Source organism: Helianthus annuus, chromosome 8 (assembly GCF_002127325.2).
Source record: "Helianthus annuus cultivar XRQ/B chromosome 8, HanXRQr2.0-SUNRISE, whole genome shotgun sequence".
Classification (NCBI taxonomy): Eukaryota; Viridiplantae; Streptophyta; class Magnoliopsida; order Asterales; family Asteraceae; genus Helianthus; species Helianthus annuus.
Genome location: NC_035440.2, coordinates 88,676,585 through 88,694,064, shown reverse-complemented (window position 1 = coordinate 88,694,064; position 17,480 = coordinate 88,676,585). Strand labels below are relative to the sequence as shown.

Here is a 17,480-nt window from a genome sequence, read left to right as displayed (position 1 = left end):
CCGCCGAACAAGTTCATGAACAGTTCATGAACGTTCGGTTTGTTTACAGACCTACACACAAACATGTAAAGACCCCACGTAGCTAACCGGGTTGTAAAAAAACCGAAAACAAAACCAACTCGGAACCGAACCGTATCCGTAACTCGCAAAACCAAATCAAATTGTGAGGTGAAATATAATACACTTTGTGTATGTTTTCGGTTAGTCTACATTTTGGCAATGCGTTTTCATGTTATTTTTGTGTATGTTTTCAGTTAGTCCACGTTTTGTCATATATAATACGTTTTCACTATACGGTATAAATTTGAGTTACATAATGCTTCAATGCTGCCGTAACGTGCGATACCATTTTTTAACTTAAAAAAATACTATTTTCTTACGTACTTTATTTAAGTACATCTCGGTATATATCTAAGTTGGTTTAAGTTTTGGCGTAAATTTTCTCGGTAAAGAGTGAGGTGAAATATAATACATTTTCGTGCTTATTTTATATATGTTTTCAGTTGGTCTACCTTTTAACATAAGTTTTGCTCATAAACGAGATGGGTTAGATATTTGACGGTACAAATTCGAGTTAGTTTAGGTTTCGACGTCGCCGCAACGCATGGCGCATCGAAATTCTAGTTTAAAATAAATGTGAAATTAAAGTGTTGTCACATAAGCAGATGTGGTTCCACACTTTCACCCCTATTAGGAAACTTTTTGTAAGTGTTGAAGAAAAATATGATCAATATGATCGTGTGCTAATTTTCCTAAATTAAACAAAGCGATTTTACGTTCTTAAATACATCGTCACAATTCTACAAAAATGCAAAACGGTGACACATCCGTTCAGCTAACAGATTAACCGTTTCTAACAGTTATATACAAACAACTGATTCAATTCAGTTGTACATATAAACTCCCGCCTTCTTCCACCCTCACCCAAACACCGCCGTCCTCCCGGTGTAACACCTCCGCGACTTCCACCCTCACTCCTCACCCAAACACCACCATTCTCCCGTTGAAACACCTCCACGATTTTCCCAGCAACATGGATGAAAGACAAATTCAGATAGCAAATTAAATCTTGAATTCTTGATTGGTGTCGACCATCAAATAATGTCTAATGTGCTTGAAGGTAGTGCACGCCTCAACCAACGTTTGATCTTGGCCCGAACCGCTTTAGCAAGATATCAGAATGTCTTAGCTCAACACGCACCGCCTGTGCCGATGGGTGGAAATGCTCGAAACGGTAACCAGAATGGTTTACAATCAGCGGCTGCAATGATTGTGAACCCAAATCCCGCTGCTGTTATTAACGAGAACCCGAATGGCGTACCTACTGCTGCAATGATCGGGAACCCAAACGCTGGAGCCGCGGGTTTGAATGGTAATCTTCATGCTGGGGCGATCGTTGGCGAAAATGGTGATTTCGAGATCATCGCAACAGTGATGTCACCAGTTTTGAACCAATACATTCTTTTTCTAGAAGGCGAGTTTCATCGGCTTCGTGAAGAAAACGTTCAGGCTGCGATAAGTATCGCGAACCGAACTTTACAAGTCAGGCTTTTGCTTTGAATTCATAGAAAATACACAAATTCTTTTGTAATCATAACCCAAACCTAAACTTGACCAGCCCAATTGTAACTAGTTTAATACTCGGCTAGTGGCTGGGTATTGTAGCGTCAAAGATCATTACTATTGACTGTACATTGTACCTAAAGTCAGTATATGGATCAACTCCTTGCCATCCCATTTCCTTCCATTTATAAGAGATCAATTCTTTGTAGCATTTAGATATACTAGTGGGAATGTCCGGGCGTTGCGGCGGGTGCCCTTGTTTTGCCGGCTCGTAGTTGTTGTCGGGGCTGTGTATGTGACTCGTTATACCCATTTGTTTCATTTAATCGACCATTTGACCCGTTTAGGGATACAACACCGACTTCAACATAAACTGATTGAAGTCGGTGTAACTTTTTTCTGGATATAACTAACATAATCGTAAAAAAAAAAGCAAATTCATAACATACACAATCATTGTTTACATATATGATTTCTGAAACCAAAATTAATCAACAAGAAAGTGGTAAAACTGCCAGAAAACCAACAAGGTGACATTGAATTTGTAAGTTGAAACAAAGAATGTACATCTAGTTGAAGGCATTGGTAGCAGAATACAGAAAATCTAAGAAGCATATAACTAAGAGTTGCGACATCCAAAAGCTAAACCATTCAGAGTAAAAGTAGCAACAATAAAATGTTTTAAACCGAAAGTATACAATGTGAAAAAATAAAAGTTAACTAAAAAACTTGTTGGTGCACTACATCTGTCGACTTCGTCTTAGATCGAGTCTTAGTTTTAGATTGTTAGATTAGGGCGCGTTTTACGAGAAAACTGGAGAGTATATGTGATTTAGATAGGAGGTTCGCTTTTGTGTACATGTCATATATGGGAACCTCTCATGTCCGAATATGGGAACCTACTTGCACTATAAATACTCTTGAGCGAATCTCATTTGTAATTTTACCAATTCCCTACCGAAGTGCTGTCGGTGTGAAGATCGAAGTGTAATCATTGTCAAATCAATAAAACAGTAGATTAAAGTGAAGTACAAGCTATTTCTACCTACGTTTCTTGTTATTCCGCACCTGAAACATAGGAGAACGCCTCTGAACGACTCAATCGGGTCAGAACACGATCCTACAAGTGGTATCAGAGCTTGGGAGGAGGTTTTCTACAGAGAATAGCTGGAATTCATCATCGTTTCTTACTTCTACACCTTCTTTCTTCATCAGAACGAGATTTAACGGTCGGAATTCATTCAAAATTTCACAGGTTGTAGGTAGTTGTTCATAGATAAACCCTTGAAAGTTTGAGTTTGAAATTCGGATGAAAAATGGGTGAAATCATCTTCGAAATTAGGTCCGCTTTTTCGGTCAGTTGGTAGATCCGCTCTTGTGACATCACAGGTTCGTTCCAAAGTGCATTAGGTTCGCTCCAAATTGTCATAGGTTCGCTTCAAAAATCTTGTCCGCTTCAAATTTCTTCATAGGTTCGCTTCAAAAATCTGGTCCGCTCCAAAGTTCTTCATAGGTTCGCTTCAAAAGTCAGATCTTTCAGGTTCGCTTTTGTGAACAAAGTGGTTCGCTCTTGTGGTCCGCTCACATCATTAGGTCCGCTTATAAGACCAATCAAGTTCGCTTTTAGTGAAAAAGTCAATCGGTTCGCTTATTCAGTCATCATTAGATTCGCTTTTATGTCAACCCAACACCAGGTTCATTGAGTATTGCTTGTTCACGTGATCAAGATTATACGGTCCAATCATTATCATTTTACATATTGAAGGCCTAATAGGATCATATTGTGAATTAAATGTGTCTGACATCAAAATCAAATAGAGCCGACCTTTATTAATTGTGATCATTAAAAAGTTTGAAACATTATTCCATGTGATAGAGCTTGTCATCATATGGTCTCGTAAATCAAATTGACAGAACCCATGTGAAGGGCATATTAACGGTCCAATAAGATTGTATTGGGTTGATAAAAATTGTGCATGTGAATCACTTATTGGCCCAATCATTGTAAACGGTTTATGTTTTATGGTTCAAAATATGCGGCCTAATCAGTTGAATGTTTAGTGATGTGTGTGGTTCAATTGTATTGTGGGTTTAGTGGAATTTATGGTCCAATGGGAGTAGTTTAAAAAATAGGAACGGTTGTCAGCTAGTGGTTCACGGCCCAATCACAAAAATCGAGTTGTTGCCATTGTTGATTATTATTAAAAGCAATTATGTGTAGTTTTGGCGGCCCAATGAAAGATATTTAAAAGGTAATTAGCCGGCCCATGTTTTCAAAGTGAAGTATTATATATGAATCAATTCGACAGCCTACTACATGTAATCGGCCCAATAAGAAATGATGTTTTCAAAATAGTTGTTGTCAGTTTCATTAATCCATGGAATTCATAAAATGGCCCAATCATTTGTCGTTTTAGTGGAATTTGAGATCTAATCACATTTGTGATCAAGTGTTGTCAGCCCATCAATCATCGCGGCCCAAGTTCAAAGTTCAAAGTTCAAAGCATAATATTCACAAGAGGTGGTTCAGTTCATTTGATTTCAAACTCGGTCAAGGTCGTTTAGTGTGGTCAAGTCGTGTGAAAAGATCCATTTCATTTAAAAGTCATTATTTCGCTTGGAAGTTAGTTCCAGTTTGTACGGTTTGGAGTTCAAAATTGTCAAAAGTCCATCAGTTCGTACGAAGTGAGTCTGTTCGTTTGATTTTGATCCGGGTCATAGCAGTCTGCACAGAATATTCATCAGTTCGAGTGATTCAGTTCACACAGAGTATCAGTTTGTTTCAGTTGCTTTGATAAGTGTTTTAAACTGATTGTGTTTTGTTTGTTTGTGTGCATTCAGGTGATACAGGTGTAAAACATGGACGAGGAATTCTACAATGCATTCGCTACTCCGAGTACCCCAATCACTGTTGCTCAAAACATAATGCTCGAAAACGAAACGGGAACAATGCAAAAACCACCCAAACTCATGAACATAGAAGAATTTAAAGGTTGGGAAGGTTGTTTCGAGAACTGGGTACAAGCGAACTATCTTGACGCATGGGAATGTGTCGAGACAAAATATGTTCGACCGATGAATGATGATGAAGAGCCTGTTCCGATAAAAGATCTAAGTGCGGATGCTAGAAAGAAATATAAAGATGAGAAAATGATGTTAAGTCTTCTTCAACAAGCAGTAAAAGAATATATTATGGTGCTTTTGCAACACAATGGAACTTCATATTCGATTTGGAAAGCTTTAAGGTCAAAGTTTCGTGGTAGTGAAGAAATGGTCAAAAGCAAGAAATCGCTTCTAAAGAAAGAATTTGATCTGTTTCGCGGGTTAAAGAATGAAAGTACAAGAGAGATTATCAAAAGATACTGCAATTTGCTTGCTAACATGAAGAGATTGAGTATTGAAAAAACAAATGAAGAGTTGATTGAAAAACTTGCTGATGCTTTGCCATATGAAACTTGGGGCACATATCTTATGATGTTAAGAAACAAAAAGGGTTTTAGCAATTTGACACTCAGCAAGTTCATTGAAAAGATCGAAGCACAAGAAATGGAACAACGAAAAGTCATTCGAATGAAAGATTTTGATGGTGAACAGGATATCGGGTTATACTATAAAGCAGGAGTGAATGATAAATCATCAAATCTATCTCCGAAAGTTGAAACTGCATACAGTGTCAAAAGTTCATCTGATAGTTCATCTAAAGGATCAAGCGGGAAAACAAGTTTCACATCATTTCCGTCCTTTGATCCTAATATTTCAGCAACGAAAAATGGAAAGAAACTTCAGTGCAATATTGTATTAAATCTTGAAAATGATCAAGATTATTCTGAGGAAGTTGCTAAAAACCAAATGTCTTTATTAGGAATGGTTTTGGAATCTTACAGTTGTTTTGTTGCAGGTCGTATCGGAAATCCAATGCTAACAAAGGAAGACTACGACCAGATAGATGCTGAAGAGATGGAGCTGATGGACATAAAGTGGTGTTTGGCTAGTGTGTTACGGAGAGCAGAGAAATTCAAGCAGATCACGGGGAGAGATGATCTTCGTGAGGCTAATGTTTCTACTTTAGGTTTCGACAAATCTAAAGTCACTTGTTTTCGGTGCAGGGAAAAAGGACACTTCAAGAGGGAGTGCACTAATCGCCAAGTAAGTGGAGCTCAGAATCCTTTCAATAACAACAATGATTACTACAGAAAAGCCATCTACCATCAGGTTGCTCAATCACCATCACAACAACATCAACATCAAGCTCAAACTGCGCATGGAAGAGATGTGATTGAAAATACTGAAAAAAGAGCATGTGTGGTCAATCAAGATGAAAAGAAGTCATTCAGCTGGGATAAATATATTCCAGAAAATGCAAAAGCTTGTTTGATTGATCAAGAAGATGAAAAGCTACTAGAGGGTTTTAGCTGGGAGAATTTCTCTTGGGATAACTACATTCCTTATCAAGCTACAGCGCACACAGCTTTCATGGCAAAGGTTGAAGATGATAGTGATGATGATACTGAGTATTGGGCAAGAAAATTCAAAGCTGATATGAAGTTGCTGGCAGAAAGTGACAGTGAGGATGAGAAGGCAAAGAAGAAAAAGAAAAAGATCAAGACACCAGGCAGCAGTAATGATGAAGATGTTCCAATGATAAGAAGACAAAAGGTGAAAGAAGTTCCTAAATTCAAGGTTGAGGAAGAAGTTGATGCCAAAAAGATTCCAGTGAAGTGTGAGAACTGTGAAGCTATAAAGAAGCAAAACAGCACACTGATTTACAACTTGAATAGTTTGAAGGAATCCTACGATGTGCTGAACAAAGCGATGAACCAATACAACGAAACGAGTGAAGAGCAGGCAACGACAATGAAGACACTTCAGGGAGCATTCATGATCAAACAGAAAGTTGTGAATAATTACATCGAGAAGTGTGCTGCTTTGGAACAAAAGCTTGAGTTGCAAAGAATTGAAACTGAAAGAGTTAACCGTTTGTTAAAAAGTTACTCATGTACTTCTTATGTCATTGACAGGATTTATCCGACGGTTGAAAGTATGAAGGCATGGGAAGATGATGAGGTAACTGAAGAGAAAGAAGCTGGAAAAAGTGCTGATGAAAAGACTTCAGAAAAGAAGAAGAATGATACGAAGAAAAAGACTGACAAGAAAGATTCTGGTAAGAAACAAGGTGTCAGTTATAACAAGTGTCCACCTCCGCTGGAAAATGGATATTTGCCAAGATACCCAAACGATGAAAGAGTCAAAAAGGCAACAAATTTACAGTGAGTCGGAGTCGTCAGTCAATCTACCAGATAGTATTGATGTTGTGTTTACATCGTCTGACACTGATCAACAGTCTCAATTGATGAAGAAAGTCGTGGATCATGTGTTAGATAACGATGAGATAGAGGAGTCAAAGTCGGAGTTCGCGTCAGAGTCAAAGTCTGAGTCAAGCACTCCGGGTCAAACAGAAAAACAGGGAAAAATAGTCTATGACAAAGAATTCCTGTTATCAAAATCTAATTTGGATGATGGGTTGTTTAAAGTTGCCTACACTTTGAATGATTCTGACAAATTATATTTTGATGAGGAATTTCCAATAAGAGGTGTCAAAACAGAATTGATAAACAAGGTTTTCAAACTCACAGAAATCAATATTTCTGAAATAAAAGACTTATGTCTTAATGAAAAACCAAGATCTTACACCTCAAGAGTACAACAAACATTAAACAAGAAAAAGAATTACAGTTCTGGTTCAGGTTTCCAAAAGAAATCAAATCATAACAGTAATTTCAAAAAGAAAGGTTTAGGTTTTATTCCTACAGAAAAACAGAAAAATGAAAAATATGTTCGTGATTTTAAATCCAAAATGTCATTTGTTTCAGGAACATCATCCGAGGAAGAAGAAAAGAAAGATTTCTGGAGACAGTCTAACAATGAATTCCTTGCAAAGAAGCAAGATGAATTGAAGAAGACGGCTGAGGAGAATACGGATACGAGAACCTGTTTCCAGTGCAACACTGTTGGACATATTGCCCGAGATTGTTCTAAGGCAATACAATCAAAACAGGGAGTATCTTGTAAACTCAAAAAGAGAGTAGTTGAGTTCGAACCACCAATTGATAGAACAAAATTGTTTCAAGATTCTACATTTGAAATTGGTGAGAGTTCGAACAAGTTTTACAAGAAGAGAGCTAAATCTGACAACCAGAAATGGGTTGTTAAGAAGGTTGGTGAAAGCTCTAGCGATGATTCTGATAGGTCAAAATCAGAGGAGCTATCTTCTGGCGATGAAACTGATTCCATAAAATCAGTTGAGCCACATGATGTTTCAAAATGTGAAGTTGTTTTAAAAGATGAAAAACCAGTTCCGATTGTGAATGATGAGGAGTTTCCATCACTTCGAGCTGAGAATTATAAAAAGAAAATTGGTAAAACAGAAATTTCTAACCAATTTTATAATGATAAACAGGAATTTGATGCTGAGAAGGTTTTTAACCCCAAGGTAAAACATACCTTTGGCAAGATAATCGAAAAGTCAAAGGGGTTAAAGAATTTTATGAGAAGAAAACAAAGAAAGAAAAGGTTGAACCATCCCTGGTTTGTGACTGGGATGGTACATATTATGAACAGTAAGTCTCAGGACTTGCCGGAGCTCCCAGGTTTGTAAGCGAGGAGCAGGTATCGGCATCTTTCTTAAGTTTTATTCGGTAACGTCAATCATTCAAACGGTAAAAGGTTTGTTTGTGTTTGCTTACTAGTGGTATTTGTTGGTTATAATTACAAGTGGTTAGAAGATTTGGTTATGCATCTTTGCATATGGTAAATCAAGGACATTAATTTGTACTTGTATTTTCCTACATTTGGTTGGAAGACAAGATGATGAACCACATCCCCGAACATTTGTTTGATAAACCTACAAGTGGTAAAATCAATCAAACTTATTTTCCGGAAAAACCATTTTGATTAAAACAAACTTAAGTGTTTTGAAATCTAAATGGGAAAATAGTTTGTTGATAGGGGGAGTTCTGATTGTTTATGCGCTAGTGAATGGCGAATTGATGTAATTCGATATCGGTTGTCAAAGTTTGTACAGTTTATTTCATATTTCTAATGGGTCAAGAGCTTAGATAGTTTTCAAATTTCTTTAATGTGTTTGCATTTTAGGGGGAGTAGAAAATTTTCAGAAAATCCAAAAACACTAGAAAATTTGAAAAAGACAAAAACATGAAAAATTTAAAAATGAGTTCTTGTTGCATAAAAGAGGAAATGATAGTACATAAGTAGACTGTCACAACATGCTAAAGAATTGGAAAGTCAAAATGTGATAAACGATCTTACTGCGGATGTGTCAGTAGATTTTCGCACATTTAGTAAATTGAAACGAGATATAAACCTAAATTCAAACTTACTTGATTTGTGGGTAACTATTCTTGGATATATGGGTAACCCCCGAAATCTTGTTTGAAAGGTCCCTCTTTCTGAGATACTAGGTCTTTATACTCAGTGATATCTGGGGTATTATCCCGGGACTTCTGCTGAATGGAAGTTCTGACCTAGTTCCCGGATAATGCTTTCTGCAAAATGCTTGAAACATAGCATCGCCCTCAGCAAGCTGATGAAACAATAAAATTGATAGTCGCTGCTGTTGAAATCAAAAGATCCTCTAAAGGGGACACACCAAAAAGTCGAAGCCGTCATCTCTCTGCGTATACGGAAGTATCGACCTGAGCTCTCACGGCCCTCGCATATAACCCCTTTACAGATATCATCTGTGGTATACTCACCTGTAAGACTGAACATTGGGATCTGGATACAGGAGTATATTCGAGTGGAGTGATACACAATTAAGTTTAAGTTTCTAAAACATTAATATCGTATCTCGAATCGATTGAGATTTGTGTGAAAATTTAAAGTGGAATAATATACTGACAATCTAGGTAAATTGTTTAGAACTGAGAATGTTTAAAGCTTAACGGTGTTAGTGATTTGTCTTAAAACTGATATGATCCTCTTGCACGAACTCACAAAAATATTGTTTGTAAATAGTTCATTTTTGCATTTACTTTCTTTCAGAAAATCCAAAAAGATTTTTGGTGTGTTTTAGCATAAATTTTTGAAAAGACAAAAAGATTTTCGACGACTAATATTGAAAAGTTGATTTTCAAATTTCTAAGTGCTAAACATGATGAACAGTTGGTTTGGGAGATTGTGTTTATTTTGATATGAAAAATGTTACAATTCCAAATGGTTCATCAGTATCTGATTGGTTGATTAGTTTGTGATTAGTGATGTCTATATGCTTAAATGTTTATCATAAAACTTATGTTTGTGGTAGAGTTGTTGTGCAGGAAGAGTCAGAATGTGAGGGGGAGTGCATGTTGGAGATGAGGAACTTAAAGATGTCAACATCTAAGAGAAGAAGTTTGTTGGTGATTTAAGAGTAAGAGATGAAGAAAGAGAGAGAGAAGCCCAAAGACTGATCAAGACTAAAGGTGCGAAGATACGACATTGTTAAAGACTCGATGAACGACTCCGTCAACATCTGAGGGGGAGTTTGTTGGTGCACTACATCTGTCGACTTCGTCTTAGATCGAGTCTTAGTTTTAGATTGTTAGATTAGGGCGCATTTTACGAGAAAACTGGAGAGTATATGTGATTTAGATAGGAGGTTCGCTTTTGTGTACATGTCATATATGGGAACCTCTCATGTCCGAATATGGGAACCTCTCATGTCCGAATATGGGAACCTCTCATGTCTGAATATGGGAACCTACTTGCACTATAAATACTCTTGAGCGAATCTCATTTGTAATTTTACCAATTCCATACCGAAGTGCTGTCGGTGTGAAGATCGAAGTGTAATCATTTTCAAATCAATAAAACAGTAGATTAAAGTGAAGTACAAGCTATTTCTACCTACGTTTCTTGTTATTCCGCACCTGAAACATAGGAGAACGCCTCTGAACGACTCAATCGGGTCAGAACACGATCCTACAAAACTTTTAGTTAACCATCACAAAAAGTTCATTCAAACATTATGTCAAAACACTTTTATGTTCTTTAATACTAGATACATTTTTTAAATATAATATTTAAAGTTTAAATGAATTAATAGGGTTTTTAAATATATTATTTAAAGTTTAACCCAAACCGGTTCTAGCGGTTCTTTAAACGGAACCATCGGTTATAACCGGAACCGAACCGGGAACCGTTTCCCTTAAACTTACGAACCGGAACCGGACCCGATATACAAAAATACTATTCGGATCTGGCAGTTCCGGTTCAGTTCCCTGGTTCTAACGGTTTAGAACCGTAAATTGCTCAGCTCTAGTATAAAGAAACACCACACATATAAGCCCAAATGTTGTTTTTCTTTTTAATTATCTGGTTTATGTATAATCCCAAATACAAAAAAGTTGTTTATTAATTTTCTTTTAAAACGAGCTGGCTTAAACTTTTTTCGACCGAACTTGAACCCATATTTTCAACTTGCTAAAATTATCTGACCGAGCCTGATGTCACGGAGTTAGTTTCATCAACTCGCGTGCGGCCTTTAGTCACGGTCTAAGTAAGCCTTGCCGACTTAGTGTCATTGGGTTCTGGTTGTGAAAGCTGCTAAAGGGGATGTTGGATTGCAAGTAAGTTGCTTGTAATACTTGAACACAAGTATACAAGAGAAAAGCTTTGTATTACACAAAAAAGTTTACAAGAGAGTGTTGTGTTTTCAAGTGCTTGGGGATGTCTCAAATGAGACCCCATGAAGCCTATTTATACTAGTTACAAGTCTATATCTAGAGTGTTCTTGATCTAGAACACTCTTTATAAATATCCTTGCCTTAATATCTAGATATTTCTTACATAAATAAATATCATGATATTTGCTGAAATTCTAGAGAGTTCTATGGCAGATATTTATGGCAGCTTTGACCAGCCCTTATCCAGCATTTTCTAGGAGATTCTTGGTCTTTCTAGTGTCCCCATGATGCTGGAAAAATATGGGATAGTCCGGAGCCTTCCAGGTAGCTCTAAACGCGACTAGATGGCCCTAGAAAGTTCTAGAATGTTGATATTTTGAGCTAATATTATGCGGGGCGTGACATCATCCCCCACCTAAATTCACAGCATCCTCGTTGTGATGCCCAAATGCCTCATGAGTCTTCATGAGTTGTATTACGTATAATGTTTTGCCCCGGTTTCTTGTGTTGCCTCCAAGGGTGCGGTGTGTACTTCATCTCCTTTGATGATTTATAGTGTATTTAGAAACGGTGCCAGCACTGCCTTTTGCTCTCGAAAGAAATCCATCCCGAGCATGATGTCGTAGTCTTCGATTGGTTTTACGACCCATGCAACTCCTTCGACCGGTATGGGATCTCCATCAGCGGTTTTAATCCAGCCTTCTTTAGCTATGATCCCTAACTTCGAGCCTAGGCCCACTCTAGCTCGGCTTGTTTACAACCCTAATCTTAAGGATGTTTGGTATGTTTAAGTATGCTTTATAAATGTGGTATAACTTATAAGTATGTTTTTATGATCCACAGATCGCCCAGCTTCAAATACGTAGTTATTTTATAGGTTACACACAGATGAATGCATCCATTGAGAAGGACAAAACTTCCCCCGCGATCCATTGCGCCAACTAGGATAAGGGGAAATAGTATTTTCTTAGAAGTTTCCGTCTTCACATCAAAAAATATAATCCACCATTCACCTTCAACATCCAGCGTATAAGCTCTCACAATGAAATAAAGGCATTGGCCGCAGAAAGTAGCCGGAGACCAACACACATCTCGGTGGTAGAGACGAATGGAAATTCGATCTCTCTCCATGAATCCAATCTACGGGAATAGATATGAGCCCATCGAGACCACCACCCCCAATCACACATACAAGTTTGTAATCACTAGAAGAGTCGACATAGAAACCGATGCCATCTCTAACAACTTTCTTGGAAAAAGTAAAACGGGGGCCAGATAACAACTTCTTGTAGGCACATGTGAATGGATTCCAAAACACTAGCTGAGTGGATTCCTTTGAGCCTAAGCATACTAACCCATGCAGGCTTGCGAAAATAAATATATGATTAGGGTTAGGATTAGGGTTTGGGTGAGAAGGGATGGTTGTTGAACCGTCAAGCGTGCGGAAGGTGAACTCGTCAAATAGGAGAAGTTTATAGTCGTTGATGTTTCCGTGGTGCTGGAGGTGCATCCTGGCATACGCATGTGTCGATAAGAACGATTTCCATTGTTTGCACACACACCTGCAACTACCTATGTCGGATTTTTCTACAAGTCTTGATAGTATCTCAGATTCTATTAAACTAAACGGTAGCTCAGCCTTCATCTTTATCTTCTTGTGGGGTTTCAGGCACATCGCGATATGGGGTTACAATGACAAATTATGCAACAAGTTAACTTGGAACACGGGGTGACAATTCTGTTGGAAATCAGATCCTTGATCAAACATAAAAACCCTGTATGAACGAACTCCAATCTCTTAATTATTAACCAAAAAACACCAATTACAATGACTCTAACTATCTATTTATAATTTTAATCCTAACCTAACTCAAACACTATTTTTAATATTAAGATAAACCAACTAAATAAACATATCTAGTAAGTAGATAATTCAAACTATTATCCTATCTATTAATAAACCAACCTTATGAATAGTACCGCTGACGTCATTTATTTGTATTTATAAGTCATTTAATATGGATATGCTCAAAGAATATTGTGTTGGTCTAGCGGTTGAGCCGCTATTTAACCAGCTTAGAAGGTCGGGTTCGAGTCTGATCTATGTCGTTTTTCTTTCTTCTTTTTTACTCACTTGTGTTTAATGGCAATTTTGTAATTTGATAGTCTAATAGCTTTACAAGCTTGACAAAAGAGAGACCACGTACAGAGCCGGTTAGACAAGGAAAGCTGAGGAGTTACGGAGGAGGAGCCGACCATGGCCTCCGGCCGGCCTCCGGCCGGCCTCCTCACCCCGGTTACGCACTTGCCCGGTTATGATCGTAGTGGTGTCGCACGAAGACGTGGATTTCCTCCCACCGGCTGCTCCGTTGTGAAAGGGGGGTGTCGCCAGCAACAGACGACGGCGCCATTGCTGTTCTCCGACGACACACCTCTTTTGGCACGCTCACCACTATTTTCTACAGATCGAGAATCAACGACGACGTCGGTTGTTTCCGGCCACTCCCGTTCGTAGTGTATGCTGAAAACCCTAGGTATGATCTTCTCTTTAGAGCTAAATGTTGTCGGCTAAATTCTAGGTGAATTGTTTGGTTTAGATTGATTGCATGTGTATTTACTGTATATAATGTGTTGTGTTCATTATTGATTTAGTTTTTCTACACAGTAAATTATAATGATGAATTTTGAGGTTGGGTGGTCTTTTTGGAGACAGGTCAAACCATGTTTTTATGGTTGTTTAAATTCTGCACACCAGGTGTTGTTTGATAGTTTGTCTAGCATTTTTTTTTTTCAAGTTGGTCTTCTCATTGTTGATCGTGTGGTTGTAATATGCTTTTGGGTGTTCTCTTTAAGACGTATGTATCAATTAAGCTTAAAATATTGCTACTATAAGGTGACTTTTGGGCTTCAATATGTTGTGTTCCGGTGTCTTTGAGTTATTTGTAAAAATATGCCATTCAAACTCGACAAGGTTTCTAAATATAAAGCCTTACAACAAGAAAATGTTAATCTGAAACTAGCTACATCACTCATTCAAACGAAATGAACAGTAATGAGGGTGTTTTGGTAATATGCATATTAATTATATATGGTGAGTCTCAGCCCACACACGGAAGAGAGAGACGGGGGAATATCTAGAGAGAGTGATGGAGGAGGAGCCGAGCATGGCCTCCGGCCGGCCTCCTCACCCCGGTTACGCACTTGGTCGGTGATGATCGTAGTGGTGCCGCACGAAGACGTGGATTTCCTGCCACCGGTTGCTCCGTTGTGAAAGGGTGGAGCTGCCAGCAACGGACGACGGAGCCATTGCTGTGCTTCGACGACACACCTCTTCCGGCACGTTCACCACAATTTTCTACAGATCGAGAATCAACGACGTTGATGGCTGGATTAGTTTTTGCAGGCTAACCGTGTCTCTGGGAGCTTCGACAGGTGACGAAGATTAGGGGAAACAAATCTCTAGGGTTTGACAATCGCTAGGTGACGAACTAAGGTTCCGTCGTGAACCCTTGGCAGCGGCGATGGTGTTTCAAGGCAGATTCGGTTCACAAATTGCTCTGTTCTTTAAGGTAATGTTTCGTGGCCGGAACGTATAAGAATCAACTACATGATGGGTTAAAAGACAGCTGAAAAGTTGACATGTCAAATTCAATACCAGAACAGAATGCCAAAATACAGAGCGCGACTAGATCAGTGCCATATTTTCAAAGGTGCCAATTTCAACCATTTACTTGAAAGTAGGTTGATTTGGGTTATGCTTTAACTTCAACGGGTCAAGTGGTTCAAAATAAATAACCTAGACCAGGTCAGTCGGGTTGAAAGTCGCCCAAGTGTGGACTGGTACGATAACATTTTTTTCTCTGAAATCAGGTCGTAGCCAACTTATTTTCCTTGATTCTCTTTGTAACATGTAGCTCTTAAATTTGAGAGTAAAAATAGCAAAGGCTGCACTTATGGTCCTCCATAGTCTGTACGAATGGCAGGTTTACAAGTACGTTCTTTTTTCCTGATCTCACATAACGAAGATTTGGATGTCTCGTAACAAAAACGTATTCAGGGAAGCACATACAACAACACAGTGGATGAGGTGAAGGAATGTACTTTCTTTTGGCTAACCCACAGGGCCAAATTAAATTACTTATCTTTTGAATATTGGAACAGTTATGGTGTCGATGTAATGCTAGATTAGCAAGTAGTATGTTTTCTAACCTTGCCTTCTAGCTCCTGGCTAGAGGCCTTTTGGTTTGAATATAAGGGGCTCCATTTTGGTTTGAATATAATGGGCTCCCTTTATTTGTTAAAAAAAAAATACTTTGCATGTCATTGGCTGATCATTTATTCCAAATTGCAAAGAGAATTTTGAATTAATTGCCATGACTCATGAAGAAGTTGGAGGGCGTTTTGTTGAAGCTATTGCAATATGTTTCAAAAATTACAAGAGAAAAGGTGATCATCGACGCATCGTTGATCTATAATGATTATACACGAATGATAATTTTTTTTATATATATTCTATCTCATATCATGTTACCATTATAATTGCAACTCTTTAGCAAAGAATATAATGCATGTGAGTTAGTTATGTTTATTTAAGGACATAATTTGATTAATTTTATACCGTTAACGTTTTATAAATTATTTTTTCTATTTGTTATTCGGTTTGCTTTTGGCTTTTTTTTTTCTTTTTTTGTAGCTGATGATTAGAGATGACATCCAAATGAAGAACTGGAGTCTGGAACAATAAGCATGTATCTTTACATCCCCGACATTATTGGTGAGTCAATATAGGTGCAATTTGGTTAAGGTCAATACGGGGGTTGCCCATAAAAATAGGCATGGTACGGGTAAGGGCTGGTCGTTTTATAAGATGGTCAAAAAAAAAATAAATAAAGGAAGTAGATGTAACGTGTATTAATTATTGTTTACATCTTGAAAACTATTATTGGTAGAATTGTTATAATTTAGAATTAGGAATATATGATTAATCATTGTTTCATTATGAAGAATTCTGGTACTGTGTATTAGTTACAATTTTTAGGTTTTGCACGTCGCTGATTTCACGATTATCTTCTTATTGAGTCGTTAAGGTATGCGTCTCCGTAGTATGCAAAGATTCATTATATAAAACAAACATATGGTTTCTGTTAAATCAGTAGCTGCAGCTGTATACATGGATTATAGAGTCAACTTACGGATGGTGACTTCCTATTAATTTCTTAGTAGCTGAAAATGGTTAACCGATCAGCTATCGACGCTCAGATCAAATGTTCCCAAAATAAGCAAGGTATAACCAGCAATATACACACTGTCGATTTAGCTTTTCTATTATTAAAATAAACTAATAATCTTTTTTGAGGTAGGTGGATGGATAAAGATCAATACTGGGGCTACAATACGGATACCCTGATCCAGATTTGTTGTTCGATGAAACGAGGACCGTTATCAACAATGAGCACACTTGAAGCACTTGGTTTAGACATTCAACAATGGGTCATCAGTTATTTTAATGGTTGTTTATTTCAAAGTTCATATTCTAAGGTGTGTTTCTATTAAAAATGTGCATCTCTTTATCTATCTTAACTATATATGCACATGTAATTATAATAAATCCTAAATTTGCATGATATTTAGTCACAGGATCGTCGATCGACGATGACTACAATGAATTGTGATGACTTGAACCAAACCATCATCTGTTTGATCATTGTTATTATGTTTTACTAATTTGTTTCTTAAGTTTGATGCATGGTTCTTCAGGTAAACGACATACCCTTTACCTTAACTAGACATAAATTTGGCAGACAACTAACAAGTTCCACCAACTTTTCTAAAACACGCAAGGCCGATACGAACCAAGAGACAAAACACGCTCGCTGCAAGGGCTAAACACGGGCCACAAGACACATCTATTGTTAAGAGCGCTAGACATCCTTAGGTTTTGCACGCCGCAACTCGCAAAGGCTAAAAAACCTAGTTAAATAAATAAATCAAACTTTATTTATCTTGAACCCACTTGAATTATCTTTTAACCTATTTAAAATTTATAGATAATCCAGAATTATCTCTTCAAATCTATATCTTCTATACTATATAATAAAAGAAACCAATAAAATGACACTTGTCATTATTCTAAACCATCCTTAATTGTAGATAATTATTATTTAATTTAAATTATTAAATATTAATTAAATTAATATAATATTAGTTTGATATAATATTAATTTAACGGAATGC

The 17,480-nt window shown here is 37.4% G+C and overlaps 1 long non-coding RNA gene across 4 annotated transcripts; it reads left to right on the top strand.

The window, feature by feature from the left end:
- Nucleotides 1-13,424: 13,424 nt before the first annotated feature.
- Nucleotides 13,425-17,021, top strand: LOC110873306. Of its 4 annotated transcripts, none has more exons than XR_004865390.1 (5): nucleotides 13,435-13,780; nucleotides 15,940-16,020; nucleotides 16,400-16,530; nucleotides 16,607-16,784; nucleotides 17,004-17,021. It is a non-coding gene; the product is annotated as an uncharacterized LOC110873306 (long non-coding RNA). The 4 variants fall into 4 exon arrangements; XR_002555035.2 differs by lacking the exon at nucleotides 17,004-17,021 and adding an exon at nucleotides 16,878-16,988; XR_004865389.1 differs by lacking the exon at nucleotides 17,004-17,021 and having other exon boundaries at nucleotides 13,425-13,780; nucleotides 14,349-16,020; nucleotides 16,607-16,988.
- Nucleotides 17,022-17,480: the final 459 nt, after the last annotated feature.